Below are 19,080 nucleotides of genomic sequence, written 5' to 3' on the forward strand. Positions count from 1 at the left end.
CAGGCTGGAGTGCAATGACGGGATCTCGGCTCACTGCAACCTCCTGGGTTCAAGTGATTCTCCTTCCTCAGCTCCCCTCCATGTAGCTGGGACTACAGGAACGTGCCACCATTCCCAGCTAATTTTTTTTTTTGTATTTTTAGTAGAGACGAGGTTTTGCCATGTTGGCCAGGCTGGTCTTGAACTCCTGACCTCAGGTGATCCACCTGCCTCGGCCTCCCAAAGTGTTAGAATTACAGGCGTGAGCCACCACTCCCGGCCAATTTTTTAAATTCATTATTATACTTTGCAATATAGACAGTGCTCTGTATTAAGACTAGAGGAAAACAAAATCTTCAGGGCACTGCCAAATCAGAGCTGTCACCTCCAGCATCTTATCTCTTTCTCATGGTAGCCAATAAAAAGAAATGAGAGGGAACAATAGAAAAGGAAAGGGAAGAGGAACAAGAGAATAACAATTGCAAATATGGAAGCCTCCCTCACACCTACTAAAACCTTTGTCTACAATTAGATATCACTATTTTTAGCATTCCTAGCCCAGTCCTCCCTCCCAATTTTATTGGTCTGCCTGTGTCAATGAGTTTCTACAGAAACGTGGTTCTGCCACCTTGCAAGACCTACCTTGATATGTAGTATCTAAATTTCTTCCTTTTCATTGTCCAACTTGTGACCTTTAGGAAAATTCACAATGTTCATTATCCATTTATTTTCAAACCAGCCTTATCTCATCCTTGAAACATTTTTGGGTACTGGAGAAATATAGTCTGGCTAAATTTTCAAAATGATTTTGTTTAATTTTCAGTTGATGACCTGTGCTGAGAAGAATATAGGGCAAGGAGTTAGCAGGGACGTATGTTGCATCCTAAATGACTCTGGCTGTGTGATCCAAGGAAGTTACCAGACATTCTTAGTTTCCTTGTCCATAGAATGAGTGGATTGAACCCTAGATATCTTTCAGCAATTTACTCAGCAATTACAGACAACATTTTGACTCTGATGTCTCATAAAGTAAGTCATCATTGACCCAGTATAATTTTTTTTATCATTTCTTCATTTTATGAGAGCATTTAAGGCTACAGAAATGATTGGCATTCACTCTTCCTTTTCAACTTATCAAATACTGGTGTCTCTAAGTATTTCCTTGAAGAGAGGAGCTGTCTTTTTTCTTTGTGATGTTTTTATACATGAAATTAGTCTCCTCCTCACAATAAACTGAAGCAACATTAAAATAACAGGAAGGCACTAACACATGCGTGTGAGTACACACACACACACACAGACACACACACACACACTCCACTGGAAATTTGGCAGCTATGGAGTTAGGGAGATATGGTGAGGTATTTGGTGGGGGCATTTTTCCTATCTTTTTCTTCTTCAGTATCTTTGGGATCAAAATTTGGCAAGTTACTGTGGCATTTCTATTAGGATGTGGTGAATTGGGGAAATGAAATATGAATTGAAAATAGGACTTAGGTAACATGATAATTTACATAGCCTCTTTTGTGCCAGTAAGAGATTGTGTTTAGGTGTAACTGGGCTCTTGGAAAAGACATCTAGCTTCTTTACATTTCACTATCCCTTTTTTCACCATCATCCTCTCTAGAAGCCCCAAGCGTGGAGAGTTTGGAGGCTGCCTTTAACATCAGGTGGCAAGCCACACCCCTGTGCCCTTGCACCCTTGCCGTGAGAGTGCACCATATTTTTCATTTCTTCAACTTGCATTGGCAATCTGTTTCAGCATAATTTACACATTTACACATTTTAGAGAGCAAGGCACAGTCATGCAACTTAATTCCAAAAAACATAAGCACTGAAGGCTGCCTCCGTACATTAGCTTTGCAAAGCATATGAATGTCTTTGCAGAAACCCAATCCAAGGCACACGGCTGTTTGGAATACGTGTCAGGAGGTACCTGCTGCTTGTCATTTTCCACCCAATGTTCTCTGGAGTGTCCTTACTTGGTTGACTCTTCAATGCTGATTTGGGGTCAGCAACTGGTTTATTAGCAGAGGTACCCTTGTAATTGCACAGAATAGAGCACAAGTGTCACCTCTCCTCTCTCCAGCCCTGTGGCCACACCCCTTAAGGGTGAACTTACCCCACTGGGACATCATTTTTATTTCCATAGAAAGAAAGAAAAACAGTTCTTTAATAATCTTGTGGTAAGGAATTAGTGAAAGAGCCTTAGCATAGTATGTCCTCAATTGATATCAGTTTTCTTCTCTTCTTTTCACCAGTGGGACATGGTTCTCTGTTGTTTTTTTTTTAAAAAAGGGAAAAGGACAAATCATTTGCAGGACAAAGTGTGTCTTGCATCTCTCCGGAGGAAGGCTCCTCTGAAAGGCACTGTTTGTGACCCCCTGTGACAGTTGTCTTGGTATACAAGGTAATTGAGTTTCTCTCCTATTCAATCGGGCTGCTTCCTTAAAAATAGTGATTAAAACAGTTTTACTGGAGGGCAGGATGACATTTATATGGACTGGAGGCATTTTCCTGTTCATTTTGTTTGGGGAGTAACCTTTCAGAAAGGGTAGATTTAATTTAGGGAACACTTCACTAAGCGGGAATTGATCACTAGAAGTAATATTCTTACAATAAAAAATGCCATCATCTCCAAAGACTGGCTCAGTTAAAAAAAAAAAAAATCTGACAGTTAAGGGAATTGAGGATTTGGGGAGGTAGAGCATGCTTCTTTTAAGTTGGTGGATTTTTAATTTCTTTCCTTTTCTTTCTTGGGTGTTTTTTTTTTTTTTTTTTGGTTTTGAATAATCAGTGGTGTTAAAGTGTGTACTCACTATTGCTGGCAACTTCTGATGAAGAATACATGATTAGGGTCATACAAACAGAGATGCTTTTGGTGCTAATTCACATATTGAGTATATTCAAAAAGTAATTGATTGATCTTTCCTTTTACCCTCAAAATCCACCCCTAGTTATTAGGGCTATTTTGGGATCTTTTAGGGTTTGCTGTAGGTTGAACCTTAGAGGGAAACTCGAATGCCTAGCAGAAAACTTCAAGGAACAGGATTGACTTTACTAACTTGGAAAACACAATAGCTTGGGGGAATACAGATTTAGACAAACACAGCAATTATTGACTGAATCTTCCCTTTTTGAACCTTGTACTCTTAGAGCACAAAGGTGCTTTTCAGTGACCTCTGGGTTCTCTATGGTAAGTTCATTTCCATGACAAGGTTCTTCCTATGTCTTTTCATTTTGTTGTGGAGTTTTTCTGCACCTTTTAACAGTCTTCGCTCTGCCTCTCTTGGTTGTTTAGTTGAGTGTTCTCTAGGGCTAAATCTCAAAAAGACTGTCTTAAACCAGGTTTTCAAACAATTTCAGCTTTCCTCCTTGAGATCGGCATGGCTGCCCAAATAACAATGGCACCATCCACCTTCTCCACTGACATAGTACCAAGCCTGGCAAGATAAGTCATGGATATTCCACTCTTAAAGATGCCTATTCAATCGTGTTTAGAATCTAGTGTGAGCTGCCGGCAATCTTATGCAGTAAACTGATATTGTTGCTGTTTTAGTGAAGTGTTTTCTGGACTAGAAAGACTGCTATAGCAGCATGCAAAATGTAATAGGTTTTTGAACAAAATAATCTACTATGTATGATGAAACATTATGGCTTTTTAGCATTTATTGGTCAGAAAACATCCTGTGTATAAGCTTTTATATTTCTTTGTGAGTTGAAAAATTTTAAAAATAAATGTATTGCTCGGTGCATCTTTTAACAAATTGTTCCAGGCAACAGTTATCATTTTTTTCATTTTTCAAATTTGCAGAGATTTTAAAAGATCTTGGAGCAGGGGAGATACTGTGAAACAGGCACTTTTATATACTAGTTACCGGGGGGGAGTTGGTATAATTTGTATGGGAGGCAATTTGCCAATATGCCTTTGGGGACATTAAATACGTTGGTACCCTTTGACCCAGTAATTCTATTTCCAGGAATTCATTCTAAGCAAGTAATCCAACATAGGTAGCTCTTTTCCATAAATTGGTTTATTTAAACATTACCCGAAATTGTAAAGGAAAAAATATTGGAAATTACCAAATGCCCTTAAACAGGCGAATGATTAGGTAACATTTTGTGCATATGTATTAGGTTATGTTAATAAAGACATTTTAAGGATATAAAGAAAATGCTTATTGATAAAGGTAAAGGCAAAATAGAGAAAGCAAAATTATGTGAACAGTGTGAACTCAATTCCATAAAATGTATATGCATAGAATATGAAAAGAAATTATAGCAAAATATTTATTATTGGTTATCTCCTGGTCTTAAGATTATACACCATTTTTCCTTTTCTTCTTACTTTTTTTCTGTGTTATAAATATGTAAAATAACTAAAGACATCCTAAGTAGTAAAAATAATTTGACCTAAATTGTGTATGTGTGTGTGTGTGTGTGTGTGTGTGTGTGTATCAATGAAGAATTTTTTTTGTTTTTATTTATGTTTTCTTTAGGAAAATAAAATATGTCTAGTAAGAAAGATGAAACAAAGAAAGAGTTGGGGTAAGTTCACATTCTTCAAACCAACTTGTGCTTCTAAAATAAAATTCTGCCTCTCCACACACTGGGTTCCTGGAAGCTGACCAAAATCTGCTCAGTAATATTAACTCCACTTAAAAAAAGGAAGAGAACATATTGAACTGCATTCACTTATGGTCTGGGTGCTTGGAAGAAATCAGTTGGTGAGTACCAAAGTGATGACTGCATGTTTCTATTTGCATTTTGAAAATTGACAGATAATTGAAAGGAATCAGCATATGAAATTTCTCCAAGGAAGCCAGCTGAGAAGCCCGAGGAACCCTGCCTACGGAGGCCTCCTGGTGCCTGAAGTCTGGTTGCAGAATGTTCTAGAACTGTATACCTCTTTAGTTATTGTCGAATAGATTTTCTATCTGTGTGCTGGGGACTGGGAATAGCTCCATCTGGTTGTCCAGTCAGTGCAATAACAACACTCCATATTCAAAGCTTCCTTTCCATCATTTTCTTCAATTACGATTTCTGCAAAATCCCTGAGACCCTACATGAGAAATAATCAGAAACAGTAATCCATCTTGGTGCCATTTAAATATCCACAGAGATACTTTGTCAGAGAACAGTCTTGGCAGACATTCTTTTAAAATACATTTATTAGTTTTTTAATTGGAAATGGCAGCAATGGCTTTACCTTAAGCAAATACTCAATATACGTATTTTTAAATAATCATGAAGATCCAACAATATTTTAAAGGTTTCAGACATGCACGAAATATACATGCTGATAGATTTTTTAAAAGTGAAATCCATATAGAAGTGTAAAGAAATAATGAATACTCCCCAGTTAAAAAAAAAAAGCAATAAAGATTTGTGGAGGGAGGGAGGAAGGTAGCGAGGGAGAGGGGAAAATTGGGTTAGGGAGCAGAAAGAGAGAGAGAATTACAAGAAACGCTAGTAACAAAAGTATGTACTTTTTGTTGTAGCTGTGTGAGTTTGAAAATAAAATACCAATGTGAAAACATAAACCGGAATTTACCACTTCACTCTCCCCCTGGGGTAGGGGTATAGGCACTGAGAAGCAAACAGGATTCATCTGAGAACATCGGTTGCATGTCTCTGTGCTTCAGTGTTCAAGTCTCCCACAAAATGTATTTATTTAGCAAATGTCACCCAAAACAGCTTGGTAGCAGATGAGGTTTATTTAATGGCAGTAAAACAGGTGAAACATTCCCTACATTTTTCGTCTCTGTTTATGTTTCTATCAAAAAAAAAAAAAAAGTGAGCTAGTTACAGCTCTTTACACACTCACACAGAACCATGGCATATATTTGAGAAATAACACAAATTTTGCTTAGTAACTGGCTTGGAAAATATAAATCCCTGTATTTTCTCAAAGCAATTTATGATTTTTCTGTCCAGAGGACAGAATCATCAAATCCAGACTCAACTTCACTTTATTTTTATTTTATTTTATTTTAAATGCTTTCCCTTCAAGATTTGCAATCTCAATTTGGCATCAGTTTTAAGTTCCTTTAAGTCTTACGTTCTCTTCCTATTTTAGCTTTACTATGCTTTGGAGTGTCCTCTCAGTAAGGAAAAAAATCCACCCGATCTCTTCCCCAGCCCTTTCATCTGTAACCTTTCTACAAGTAAATGCTAATTGAAAAAGAAAGAACACCACTAATCTTGGAATTTAAATGCATTTAACAAAACCAATCTCACTCTAAATTGTTGTTTCGCCATTCCCTTTTCCCTAACAGATGTCGAGAAACTGCAATTCCTATTAAGAACACTTGACTGTTTACTCAGCGCGAGAACTTCAGCCCCAGCCTGCATCAATCTAAATGCGTTTCGAGACGTCAGGCCCCCGAAAAGTGCAGACGGTTAGTCGGTTATTTTTAAATGTAATCTTCACATAAAAGAATCACTGCACTTTCCCTTTCACTTTGTCATCCCTTCTCTTTTTTAACGATGGCATCAAGCAAAGGCGTAGAAGGGAATTTTATGACCGTTGCATTTAAGTTGCTTTCGGCATGAGCTAGTGGATTTGTCATGCGGCGAATTAAATTATTAGTTAAGTTTGTAAATTGATTGGGAAAATAATGTGCTGTCCGATATTCTACAGCCTACGGGCTTAACATGAGGGATGGAGTTGTGATTGCTTGATGGTGTGTGCATGTGTGTGGTGCCGCAGATAGAGAGGTTGAGGCAAAAGGAGTGTTATGTTGGGGTCTCGGGCTTGGCAAGGGCTGGTGGGCGGGAACGAGAGGAACCTCGTGTCCACATCTGAATCTTGAAAACCCTTGCATTCACTTGGCCTGATCCTCAGAGCATCGTATCATATTTGTCATTTGTTTAAAAGCACTTGTTCAGCAGTTGGCATGTAACATACATATATTGCACACGCAAGCTGCGTGATTTTGCTGTGCTGTGTTTGCACCCGGTTTCCGGGGCCCTTGTCATCTTGCCAACACCAAGCTGCACAATTTGGAAAGATGTATTTTCAGAATTCTCGGCATTTTCACATGTTTTCCCTTTCCAGTTCACTGTCCCTCTTACTCAACTTATTAAGAATGGAAGAGGAAAAAAAATGCAGATGAGGAAATAGCATTAACTTAAAACTGGAAAGAACATTCCCTGTTTGGAATGAAAGGGAAACTTTTGCATGTGTGGGACCCCTCATGATATGCCAGGCATATCGAGTATACCGCAGGATCACCTGGAGTCTGTGCAGCATCTGAGTGTCATGACTCTTGCTTGCTCCATTTTATAGATGAGAAAACTGAGGATCTACAAGGTTGATTCGACTTCAAAGCTAATCTGTTAAAGATGCCAGGCCAGCACTGAAGCTTATGCTTCATTAACAAAACCACACAGATTTTCCTTTCTCATTCCTTTTTAAAAATCTTTTTAAAGAGATATTTGAACCAGCTGGGAGTAGTGGCTCATGCCTGTAATTCCAGCACTTTGGGAGGCCAAGGCAGGTGGATCATTTGAAGTCAGGAGTTCGAGATCAGCCTGGCAAACATGGTGAAACCTCATCTCTACCAAAAATATAAAAATTTGCCAGGAGTGGTGGTGTGTGCCTGTAATCCCAGCTACTTAGGAGGCTGAGGCAGGAGATTCGCTTGAGCCTGGGAAGCTGAGGTTGCGGTGAGCGGAGATCAAGCCACTACAGTCCAGTTTGGGTGAGAGAGTGAGACCATGTCTCAGAAAAAAAAAAAAAAAAAAAAAAAAAAAGATACTTGAACACATACGTTAAGTCTTTTACCACGTGGTAAGCTTCTGAAGGATAGACGCTTGTTCTGATATAACTGTGTCTAGTCCCCAGCACTTGTTCCCTCCTGCTAGCCATACATCAGTGGTCAAATGATAAATTACAGAATTGCTAAGTGCATTCATTGCTAGAGTTGCAGTCACACCAGCCTCCTCTGTGTGATTTCCAAGCAGACGTTAATTTTGCTGGCTTGTAGTATACACAAGAAATATCGGCGGGGTGGGGAGGCATTTGGGACCTGGCCTGGTCTCCAAGTCCATTCATTGGTGTGTCTGGTTCAGACTGAGAACCATCTACTCTCACGTGTTCTAATTGATTTTCACGCCTTTGAGTTTGACTATGTGCCTGAGCTGGGTGAGAACAGGCCTGAATTTGGAGGTTGGAAGTCTAGGCCAGCTGGTGGTTCTGGGCTCTAGAATCCAGGGCCCTAGGTCGGTACTTCACTCTCAAGTAGCTTCAGGAGGATTATCTTGTCCAAGAGTCCGTGTCCTCCTCATGATGGCAAAAAGTAACAGTCCCTCCGTCCACCTCCATCTCTCAAGGATACTGCAAAGTACAGTGGCTTGTCTGGTAAATGTACAGTAAGTTCCAGTTACATTTAGTAGAAATGATAAATTTAGGAATTCAAACAAGGTGCAGTGCCTCAAACTAGCACCACGGGCTTTTCCCTTTTCCTCCTGCCTCGGGCTTATTGTCTGCCTGTCCCTCTGCTGGCTTCCCTGCCTCCCTTCTCTTTCTTCCTGTTTGCTGCTCAGTCTTCAGTTCCTATCCTCCAGCCCCTGCATCTTCCATCTTCCATTCTTAACTCTCTTTCCACTTTCCTTAGGCCTCCATTCCCCCTCCCTTATTTGCAAATCCTGTTCTCAGGCTTTGCTTGTTCTTGGTAAGGCGGAGTGATGGACATGGCACTCCTGAGAGGCACAGGAGGAAGCACTTTCTGTTGTCTTGAGGGAGGACGGGCTCCCAGGAATCACAGCTCACCCCAGGGGTGTTTTGATGAGGTCGAACTGGCTTGGAGCAGAATGCTAGTTAGGTTTTATGTACTCGAGATGCTTAGATACTTACAATCCTTCTGCCCTGGCTGAAAGGCTTGGCCCTAAATATCTCTGGAGAGTCAGAAGGAGGAATCCAAGCTTTGGTGGTCTCTCTGGCACAGCATTTGCATATGCTAAGTGTATCAGGCTAGTTTTCTGCTTGTAATCTTCGAGTTTCCGGAGACTAGATCACAAGAAGAGGAGGTGAATGTGGCAAGGGAGAGGAAGGGAGACATTAAGATTTAAAATCTTAAAATAGTTTAGACCAATTCCTTCCTTTGATGTAGGAAGAAATCAATCTCAGAGAGTTCAAGAGAACTTTCGCAGACTCACAGAGCAAAAAAGAGGAGAAAAATCCAAACCTATGTTTCTTGATGTTTGTTCGTTTGTTTTCTCCATTCTATACTAATAGAAATGGAAAGGGAAAGAAGAAGAAATTAAATCAGGAGATGAGACGGAAGAAGAGAAATCAAAGGATCTAGTCCAATTGTTCTTTCCAAGCAATCCATTGGGTAAACCCCACTTGCTGGATTTAGAATTAAAGGACCAAGTAATGAGCCATATGAAATTGAACAAGCCATTTGAATTCTCCCACTTCCGTATCCCTTATCCACCCAGCAACACATTGCAGCATTCTTTTGATTCTTCCTTTAAAAGATCCAGATTGAAATTTGATATTGTTTGGATTTGTGCCCCCACCAAATCTCGTGTTGAATTGTAATCCCCAGTGTTGGAGGAGGGGCCTGGTGGGAGGTGCTTGGATCATGGGGGTGGACTTCCCCCTTGCTGTTGTTGTGATAGTGAGTGAGTTCTCAGGAGATCTGGTTGTTTAAAAATGTGTAGCACCTTCCCCCTTCTCTCTCTTTCTCCTGCTTCAGCCATGTAAAATATGCCTGCTTCTTCACCTTCCACCATGATTGTAAGTTTCCTGAGGCTTCCCCAGCCATGCTTCCTGTACACCCTGGGGAACCATGAGCCAATTAAACCTCTTTTCTTTATAAAGTACCCAGTCTTAGGTATCTCTTTATAGCAGTACAAGAATAGACTAACACAAAATTCAACTAGCACTGAATTTACCTACCTTATCCCCTACAATGTATAAGCCAGGAATAATTCAATACTTCCGATTAGTTTTTGAGTAATTTTCACTCTCATTTTACAGACAGTGAGACTGAACTTGAAGCTTCCTACATGTGTACCTTTTTTTTTTCATTTAGGGGAAGCAAACTGAGTGTGGTGGAAAGAACACAAACTTTAGAATCAGGTGCATTTTTTTTTTTAAACCACTTTCTGTGTTTATCAGCACTAGTAATGACACTAAACTTCAACTTTCTCAGCTGTCAAAGGAAATAAGGAAGCTGACCCCGAAGAAATAATGGGGGCTAAGTGGGAGCGTGTACCTGGAAGCCCTCACTAGAGGAATTGACTCTCCAGGAGGTGAAAGTGAGAGAAAGACACACATCACCTGCTGTACTTCCATTTGGAGCTTGGTTCTTAAGGTGGGTGAACAGAGTAGATAAAGAAAGATTACAAAATCTTCCTACATATGTAATTTCATTCTGTTCATTCAGAGAATTAAACTGAGCCCCCACTAGGATTGAGTCATGCTTCCTGGTTTTGAAACTGTCAGAATGCTTGAGAAAACAACAACAAACAACTATTACTGGTGGGTGAAGAAACAAGAAAGTTCTTAATGAGGCAAAAACAATGGCTGCTAGAGCAAGCTCTGGTCCCACAGAGCACTAATGGTCCCCACGCATTCCCGGGCTCCTGCTGTGCAGTGGGCCCCCTGGGCCTCACGTGTAAAAGCAAAAAGGAAAGAAATAGAACCATGAAATGCATAGTGTATCTATGGAAGCATCTTATCAGTAGCCTCAGAAAAAAAAATGAGAAGAATGAATAGGAGGTCAGTTAACTGTAATAACTTCAAGTCTATGTTCTCAGATAAGGATCCAGGTGGTCCCTGTGTAGAAAATAATAAAGAAATGCATGGTCTACTGTTGCATAGGCTTTTGGGAGGATTTGGGAAGTGTAAGAATTACAGGCTCTGCTGCAACCTTGCCAGGCATCGACAAGGTTGCCCAAGAACCCTTGTGCAAAAACTCAACCAGACTTTCCAAAGCCCCTGCAAACGCTTCACTGGCATTCAGCTTTGTTGAAAACAAAACAATCAAAAAAATAGTTTAAGTTTGCTATTACAGCCTTCTTGCCTCCCTTCCCTCACACAAAATAGACCTGAGCCCAGCCCCATTGTTGTGAGAGCCTGCCCACCTCTCACTTTGCACTTCTCTGTCCTGTGTATCCGCCTGGCTTGCCTTTCCCATTTCCATGTCTGACCCATCCTTCACATTGTGAATGTATCTTTCACTGGGAGCCCCTGGACTCCTTTAGCCCTAGGCTGCCTCCCCGCTGTCTGGGATCTGCAGGGCCTCTTCTGCTGCACTGACTTCTTCTTCTAAATTGCAGTTTTTTCTTCCCCAGGACAGTCTCCCCTGGACAAACCCTGGGTTGGTTCTGATGACACTAGCGCACTTCCGCAAGTCTCAGTTCTGCGTGTGCCAAGCAGAGTGTCGGGTACATTCATGAATGTTCACGCACACATGAGTGGACATACAGGAGCCACTGCTCTGGCGTGTCTACCAGAGGGGCATTCACTGCAGCTCTGTGCCTTTGAGGCTGGGCTCTGTGCTAGGCTTTCTGCTTTGTGCTTTTGAAACCACGTGGCTTAGGTTGGAATTCTGGCTCGGCCACTTCCTGGTTGTGACCTTGTATGAATTCCTTAAATTCTTGGTATCCCACCTGTTTCCTCACCTGTCAAGTGGAGAGATTCCTCACCAAATGAAGAGACTAACGCTACATATCTCCCTGGGTGTTGTGAGGGTTAAATGAGTTGATACATATAAAACACAGAACCAGGCCCAGGCATTGTCAGTATTCATTACAGGCCAGCACTTTGGATTTAGAGGACATGGGCAGAGAGGCTTGGAGAGATTCATCAGTCCAATTGCTGCCCATGCAGGTCCAGGAACTCAAGTTCAGAGAGGCCCAGAGCCTGTATCAAGCCAGTTTGGTGACAGGCTCAGACAAGACTTTGACTCTTTGTGGATAGAGGACATTATCGTGTGTGTGTGTGTATGTGTGTTTGTGTGTGTGTGTGAGAGAGAGAGAGAGAGAGAGAGAGAGAGACATACAGAGAGGTGGGAGGATGGAGGGTTAGGGAGAGAAGACAACGCCAGCCTGTTTCCAAATCTGGGCAGATTTCTAATTAGGATAACATTCAGCGATTCTTACAAGAAAATATAAGAAAGGAGGAACTCATCTCTGGGCCTGCTTAGAAGTACGTGGTGGCAGAAGGTAATCAAGCTTCCTTGAACCTCTGCAACTGCTCGGCTCAGAATCTGGCACGAGCTATCTTTGTTTCCCTATCTTTGTTTCCCTATCTTTTCCTGAAGCCTTTAGCAATCGCTAACAATCCTATTTACCCTGTGTACCAGACAAACACTGTTACCGTCGCCATCTCACTACTTTTATCTAATATTGAAATTTCTCTTCCTAAGAGCAGCCCTGAATATATTATGATATCTGCTGAATAAATGATGTGCGTAATATACTGTGCAGAGATGGTATTTATGAAGCCCAGGTCTAGCAAAAAGAAGGATTCATTCAGTTCTCATTTGAAAGGAAATTCAATTGGATAAATTTTCAAGAAAGCAAAGTCATGTATTTTCTTTTAAACATCCATACAAACTTTTGGATTCAAGGCCAATTTCTTCCTATCCCTCCATGAGAGAGACTGCCCTGCCATTTTTAGCATATTTTTTTTTCCTACAGAAATCGAGGTTGTCTCCCTGTTCCTATGTGAGGCTTGTCCCATTAGTACCATCATCATCTTAGTAGAATAAATATAATGATATGTCAAACACATTTAACAGTGTCTGAGACATTACAAATCACTCTCTCTAAATGTCTCTGAGTTAAAGGGGCTTTAAAACCTTCGCATTTTGCAAGGGAGGAGGCTGTACAACAATAGGAAGTGCTAGGAAGTGGATCGCTGATTTCTCAATGGCCCTTCCAGCTCTATGAGGTGTTTTAATATTCATCACACAATTTTCTTTCACCTCTTATACTTGGTGTAGAGTAGCCACAGTGACGGTAGCAGTTATGGTATTAATAAAACTATTCTTTGCTTATTACAACAGTTTATAAAGTACCACTCTCTAGTGATACATTGGGGGACTGAGGTCAGAAGAAAAAAAGTGGGTAATTTGTGCAAGTTCCCATGAGGAATGAATGAGGAACCCTAGTTCAGCTCAGGACTTGTGCTCCTGATGGCAAGTCCACCGTCTGTCTTTGTGAGTGTGTGCTGCTGCTGCTGCTGCTGTATTTGTCTTTCCCTTGGGGCTTTGACCCTCGTGATTCTGACCCGGGAAGCCAAAATCTGGTCAGCTTTGTTTACACAAAATTAAAAGTCAGAAAGTCAAGTGCATGGTTAAAGAAGTGCTAATCCGGCCGGGTGCAGTGGCTCATGCCTGCAATCTCTGCACTTTGTGAGACTGAGGTGGGTGGATCACTTGAGGTCTGGCCAACATGAAACCCCATCTGTACTAAAAATACAAAAATTAGCCGGGCGTGGTGGCATGGGCTTGTAATCCTCCCAGCGACTTGGGAGGCTGGGGTGGGAGAATCCCTTGAATCCAGGAAGTGGAGTTTGCAGTGAGCCTAGATCACGCCACTGCGCTACAGCCTGGATGACAGACTGAGACTTTGTCTCAAAAAAAAAAAAAAAAAGAAGAAAGAAAGAAAAGAAGTGCTAACCCTCCTTTCTGAGTTTCCTCAACCTGGGATTTTACCTCTACATTCATTCAATCTGCCCTTAAAGACAAGAAAAAAAAGAAGGCTTGAAACAATAACAACACTGCAAAACTTTCAGGAATTTTCTAAATAAATGTCTTTCTTTTTCAGATGGGGAAAACGATTTTGCAGGTGAAACTCAGAAAGATGAAGCAGCTTTCCAGAACCACAAAGTGAACCGAGGGCAACATGAAGACGAAGACTCAGCTCTCTTTATTCTTCTCAAAGTGATCTTTCCATTGGGTCGCAAGGCTGCTACTTGGCGATCTTCAGAACATTAGGACAAAGTAACTCACCAATCAGGGGTTTACTGCCTTACCTGCCGGATCTGTTAGCCTCCCCAGACCTCAATCCTACCCCCCATAAGATGGATCACAGAAGGTTAGCAAAATGGCTTAAACAGTCTTTCTTTTTTCAGCATCTCAGGGCCCGATGACAAAAACATGCTCAGAGCTGCATTCCTCAAAGCAAGAGTCATGTGGGCAGGCACAGGGGCTGGGTGCAAAGGAAGGTCAAAGAAGTTTGGAAAAATTCTGTTTTGAATCGTTTCTTTGCAGCAGATTTAGAAGGATCGTGTGCACTATGTGAATACCCTAGAGGGACGAGCTATGAAGTATTTCCCAACTTATTTGTGTAGAGACTTTTTTTTTTTTTTGCAAAGAATATCTTGCAGTACTAACGATCTCTGGATAATACTTCAAGTAAGGATGCTTTAGACCACTGGTCAACAAATTATGGTCCACAGATCAAATATGTCTCGCAAATAAAGTTTTATTGATGCACAGACACACTTGGAATGCAGAGACTAAGTGGCCCACAGAGTCAATATTTACTATCTGGTTCTTTAGAAAAGAAGTGTGTATCCCCTTTAGAGAATAGTACTATGGGCTCCTTGTACTTTTTATTGTAACTTAGAGCCTCAGCATTAGTTACCATAAATGTTGGAGACAGAACATTTTCCCTCCTTCCTAACAGTACAATGGAGTCTATCCACTGAGATGGTTGTTATGGACACATGCTTAGAGTTTTCACTTACAGTCCATCTAAGCATCCATTCACAGATGATATGGTTTGGCTATGTCCCCACCCAAATCTCATCCTGAATTGTAGCTCCCACAATTCCCTTGTTTCACGGGAGGGACCCAGTGGGAGGTAATTGAATCATGGGGCGGGTCCTTCCCACGCTGTTCTTGTGATGGTGAATTAGTCTCACAAGATCTGATGGTTTCATAAAGGAGAGTTCCCCTACACACTCTCTTTCTCTTTGGCTGCTGCCATCCATGTAAGATATGACTTGCTCCTCCTTGCTTTCCACCATGATTGTGAGGCCTCCCCAGCCATGTGGAAATGTGAGTCCATTAAACCTCTTTTATTCATAAACCAGTCTCAGGTATGTCTTTATTAGCAGTGTGAGAACAGACTAATACAACAGATAAGTTAACTAAGACTTGCTTGTAAATGTGACAAACTTGAGATCATATAGATGGCCCAATTCCAGGGCTGGGGTGGTTACATCCACTGCATAATGGCCTTGTCCACTTTGTGCTAAGTGGGAGAAACTGGGATGGAAAGGCTAGTTCTCTGTTGGAAACTGCATCCAGATTGGAGGCCCATTCTAAGTTTCCCAGTGAAGAGGAATTGCAATTGAGCTTCTGCCTGTGTCATTCCAGGGCACGCTAACATTTGCTATAGGTTTACATCTAACCTTAAATTTGTAGTTTTTTTTCTTTTGTTGCAGATTGGTTTTCAGTGAACTGAATACTAAAAAGATATTATAGAGAGAAACAACCCGCCTGGCTGATTGTTTCTTCCCAAAATGGATGTGATGATGAGTGAACGCTTTCATTTACATAAACAATCAGTTGAAAGGCCCTCACCAAATGTGAGCATTCATATTTGATGACATCCTGATTATAACCATAAATAACAATATTTTCATTGTTGGGTAATAAACATCATTATCCAGTGTGTTTTAGGTGAGTGGGCACTTAACGGGGTAAGAAGGAGATGATCAGGAAGATTAAGGTGAGAGCTCAGTAAGATGAGAAGAGATAACCTTGCAAATTTAAGGTGTGCAATAAACATCTTTGCCAAGGGCCTGTTTGTCAATACAATTAGGTTTTTTGTCTCAAACCAGATAACTTGTGCAAATAAAATGTATCACAGGAGAAAAATCTTTTAATCACCCTGCAAGCCTGTGTCAAAGGACAAAATGTGCCAGGTTCTGCCTGTGGTGAGCTCATGGTCTCGTGAGATGACCAGAGCACTCATAGACAAGCCATGACAGTGCAGTGTGAAAAAAGTGTCAGAACAAAGAAAACAAGTTTCTGTGGGTCTCTTTCTGTGCAGGTGTTCTATGATCCTGTGATTCTGATTTCATTGTTTTGTTCTTTTGCTTTGTTTTGTCTTTGGTTGCTTATTTTTAAATTTCCGTTTCTGTAGTTTTAAATTATTGTATTCATGTAGGATATACCTTCATAAAGCTCATTAACCTTCAGCATACAGGTTGGTGAATTTTTATATATAAGCACACTTATGTGACCACCAACTAGATCAAGACACAGGATATTCAGTACCCCAAATGTGGACACTTTGTTTATTTTATTATTATTTTTTTTTTTTTTTGTGAGATGGAATCTGGCTCTGTCACCCAGGCTGGAGTGCAGTGGCGCCATCTCGGCTCACTGCAAGCCTTGCCTTCCGGGTTCACGCTGTTCTCCTGCCTCAGCCTCCCGAGTAGCTGGGACTACAGGCGCCCACCACCACGCCCAGCTAATTTTTTTGTATTTTTAGTAGAGACGGGGTTTCACTGTGTTAGCCAGGATGGTCTTGAACTCCTGACCTCGTGATCCACCTGCCTTGGCCTCGCAAAGTGCTGGGATTACGGGCGTGAGCCACCGTGCCAGTGAATTGTTTTAAACCTCAAAGCAGTGTACCTTATAAATAAACAAAGGAAAATAAAATTACAGAGACCAAAAGAAAAACAAATTCTAAAAAGATTATCAGCCAGACGTGGTGACACACACCTATAGTCCCAGCTACTCGGGAGGCTGAGGCAGGAAGATCCTTGATCCCAGGAGTTTGAGGCTGCAGGGAGCTATGATCACTCTGCTGCATTCCAGCCTGGGTGACAGGGTGACACCCTGTGTCAAAATAAAATAAAATAATAAGATTATGAAAGAGGCAGTGGTCATGAGCATAGGCGTTAGCACAGAGACAAATCCAAAACCTGGAGCTGGCATCCACAACCTGTGAGTCCCTAGAAAATGCATCTCATCTCTTTGAGACTCAGTTTCCCCAACTGCAAATCACCAATGACAATACCAAATTGGGAGGATAAGAACTGTGAGATTGATAGGGAGAGTTGTGCAGGTAACTGTAGTAGGACAGGTAGAAGCCCCCCATGATGTGGCCCACAATGAGAGGTCAGGAAATATTTGCTAGTCCTATGATGAGAAGATGGCAACAATGCAGAGGTTCCACTTTGCAGCAGGTCAATAGTTTGTATGGCCTCTAAGTTATGGATTTACTTGTTCAAAGGAAATGCCATTCATAAGGGAAGAAGAACATGTCATTGATGAGTTGTGAAGAAGGTCCTTGCTTCTCCGTCACTTCTGCCATGATTGTAAGTTTTCTGAGGCCTCCCTGGCCATGTAAAACTGTCAGTCAATTAAACCTCCTTTCTTTATAAAATACCCAATCTCGGGTATTTCTTTATATCAGTGTGAAAATTCACTAATACATACAGCATGAGTGTCTAAGCCTCTCTGAGCCTTGCTTTTCTCATTGTTATGGGGAGGTAGTGGAATCTGTGCTCCAGGCTAGTTGGGAGAGTTAAATGATGTGTTATATTACCTCCTGGTCCGTGGTAAACACTTCCCAAATGTTGACTTCTCCTTCTTCATTCTGAAAGCAGACAATTGGGAGAAAAGCTCTGTGGTTTTTTTTTCTCCTTTGCAAACTCCAGTACATTCTCTCTGACAAATCAGGACCACAAAGAGAGAGTTGATGGGAGAGATGAATGAAGCGCCAGTTCTTGCCTCTTCTTTTAATTCAAGTTTTATCTCTATGGATAAGCATCATCAGACATTGGTCAAACATTTTATGGTTTAGAAAGGAATTATAATTGAGAGAAAGAAAATTACATAAAAGGAAAGAAGTTAGTTACAAAAGAAGTTCTCTCGTTCTATGTATCTTTTTATTTTGTACACTAATTTCTGGATATATCTGTTAATCAGCATTTAGCTGTTTTACAACTGGTACAATTATTTTGTCAAAGGTCATAGGGGTTTTTCGTAGTTTTTTTTAATTAATCTTTGAAAATAAAGTTAATTTACAGTTTATTAACTTGGATTACTAGAAATCGCTCCCACGGGCTTTTCAACTGCAACAAAACCTCAGAAAAGTGAATTTTTTTTTCTTTTTTGTGTTTTAATTTTTTTTAATTTTTTTTATTATACTTTAAGTTTTAGGGTACGTGTGCACATTGTGCAGGTTAGTTACATATGTATACATGTGCCATGCTGGTGCACTGCAACGACTAACTCGTCATGCAGCATTAGGTACATCTCCCAAAGTGAATTTTTAAGAGTAATCTGTAAGACTTAAAAACATTAATAGCTATCATTGAATCAGCAGGAGAAAAAATAGACTGTCTATTCTCTCCCTCTGGATTGAGAACCAAGGTTTTGTATTTTCCCCATAAACATTCAGAATCTGATTTTCCTGTTCTTTTTTCCCACAAAACAAATGGCTATTTTCCATGATGATGATAATTATTAATTATATAGCACCTAAGGGCTTAAAAACACATTCACTCTCAGGCTGTCTATGAACATGCTCTTAGCTCACTCCTGAGAAGAGAGGAGTTTTATTGACAAACTGTTTTTCAGTTGAATGAATTGAAGCTCAGGGAGGTGGGCTGGCTTAATCAAGCTCAGGTGGCTACAAGTGGTTGAGGCAGGTCTGAAAACTAAGGAAGGAACCAAGGCTGTGCACTTCCCTGTGATTAAAAACATGGTGTCTAAATTGTACGCACTGAACAACCAAATTGAAGGTAGCCCTGTCCCAATACCTAGGTCCCCTCTTTTCTCAGTCCTCCCCATCTTTAAAGCCCCAGGAAGGTATGCCCAGATTTTGAGAATTGACTACATCATTCCAAGCCTCAGTCCAAAGTGACCAGTTGAGTGTTTCCAAAGGGCCACGGTGCAAGAAAGCAGAGTGGGCATCTCCTATTTGAAATTCAGGTCCTTCCCCTGACATGCATTAACCATGTGATCTTGTCCAAATTGCTACTTCTTTTTGACCCTAATTTTCCCATCTGTAGACAGGAAGAACAATATCCACCTAGTAGCATGATTATAAGTATTAAATAAAACAATGTGTGCAAATGTATGAGGATCAGAGTTAAGCATATAATAG

At 40.8% G+C, this 19,080-nt stretch overlaps 1 long non-coding RNA gene across 1 annotated transcript in view; it reads right to left on the minus strand.

The window, feature by feature from the left end:
• Positions 1–3,995: 3,995 nt before the first annotated feature.
• Positions 3,996–19,080, minus strand: part of LOC134757200 (uncharacterized) — a 54,223-nt gene continuing 39,138 nt past the window's right edge. The window contains exons 3-4 of the long non-coding RNA XR_010130896.1: positions 17,515–17,725; positions 3,996–5,041 (exon numbers count right to left, since the gene is read on the minus strand). This is a non-coding gene — a long non-coding RNA (uncharacterized lncRNA). The remainder of the gene's footprint in view (positions 5,042–17,514; positions 17,726–19,080) is intronic.

The sequence above is a fragment of the Gorilla gorilla genome, chromosome 15 (assembly GCF_029281585.2).
Source record: "Gorilla gorilla gorilla isolate KB3781 chromosome 15, NHGRI_mGorGor1-v2.1_pri, whole genome shotgun sequence".
Taxonomy (NCBI): Eukaryota; Metazoa; Chordata; class Mammalia; order Primates; family Hominidae; genus Gorilla; species Gorilla gorilla.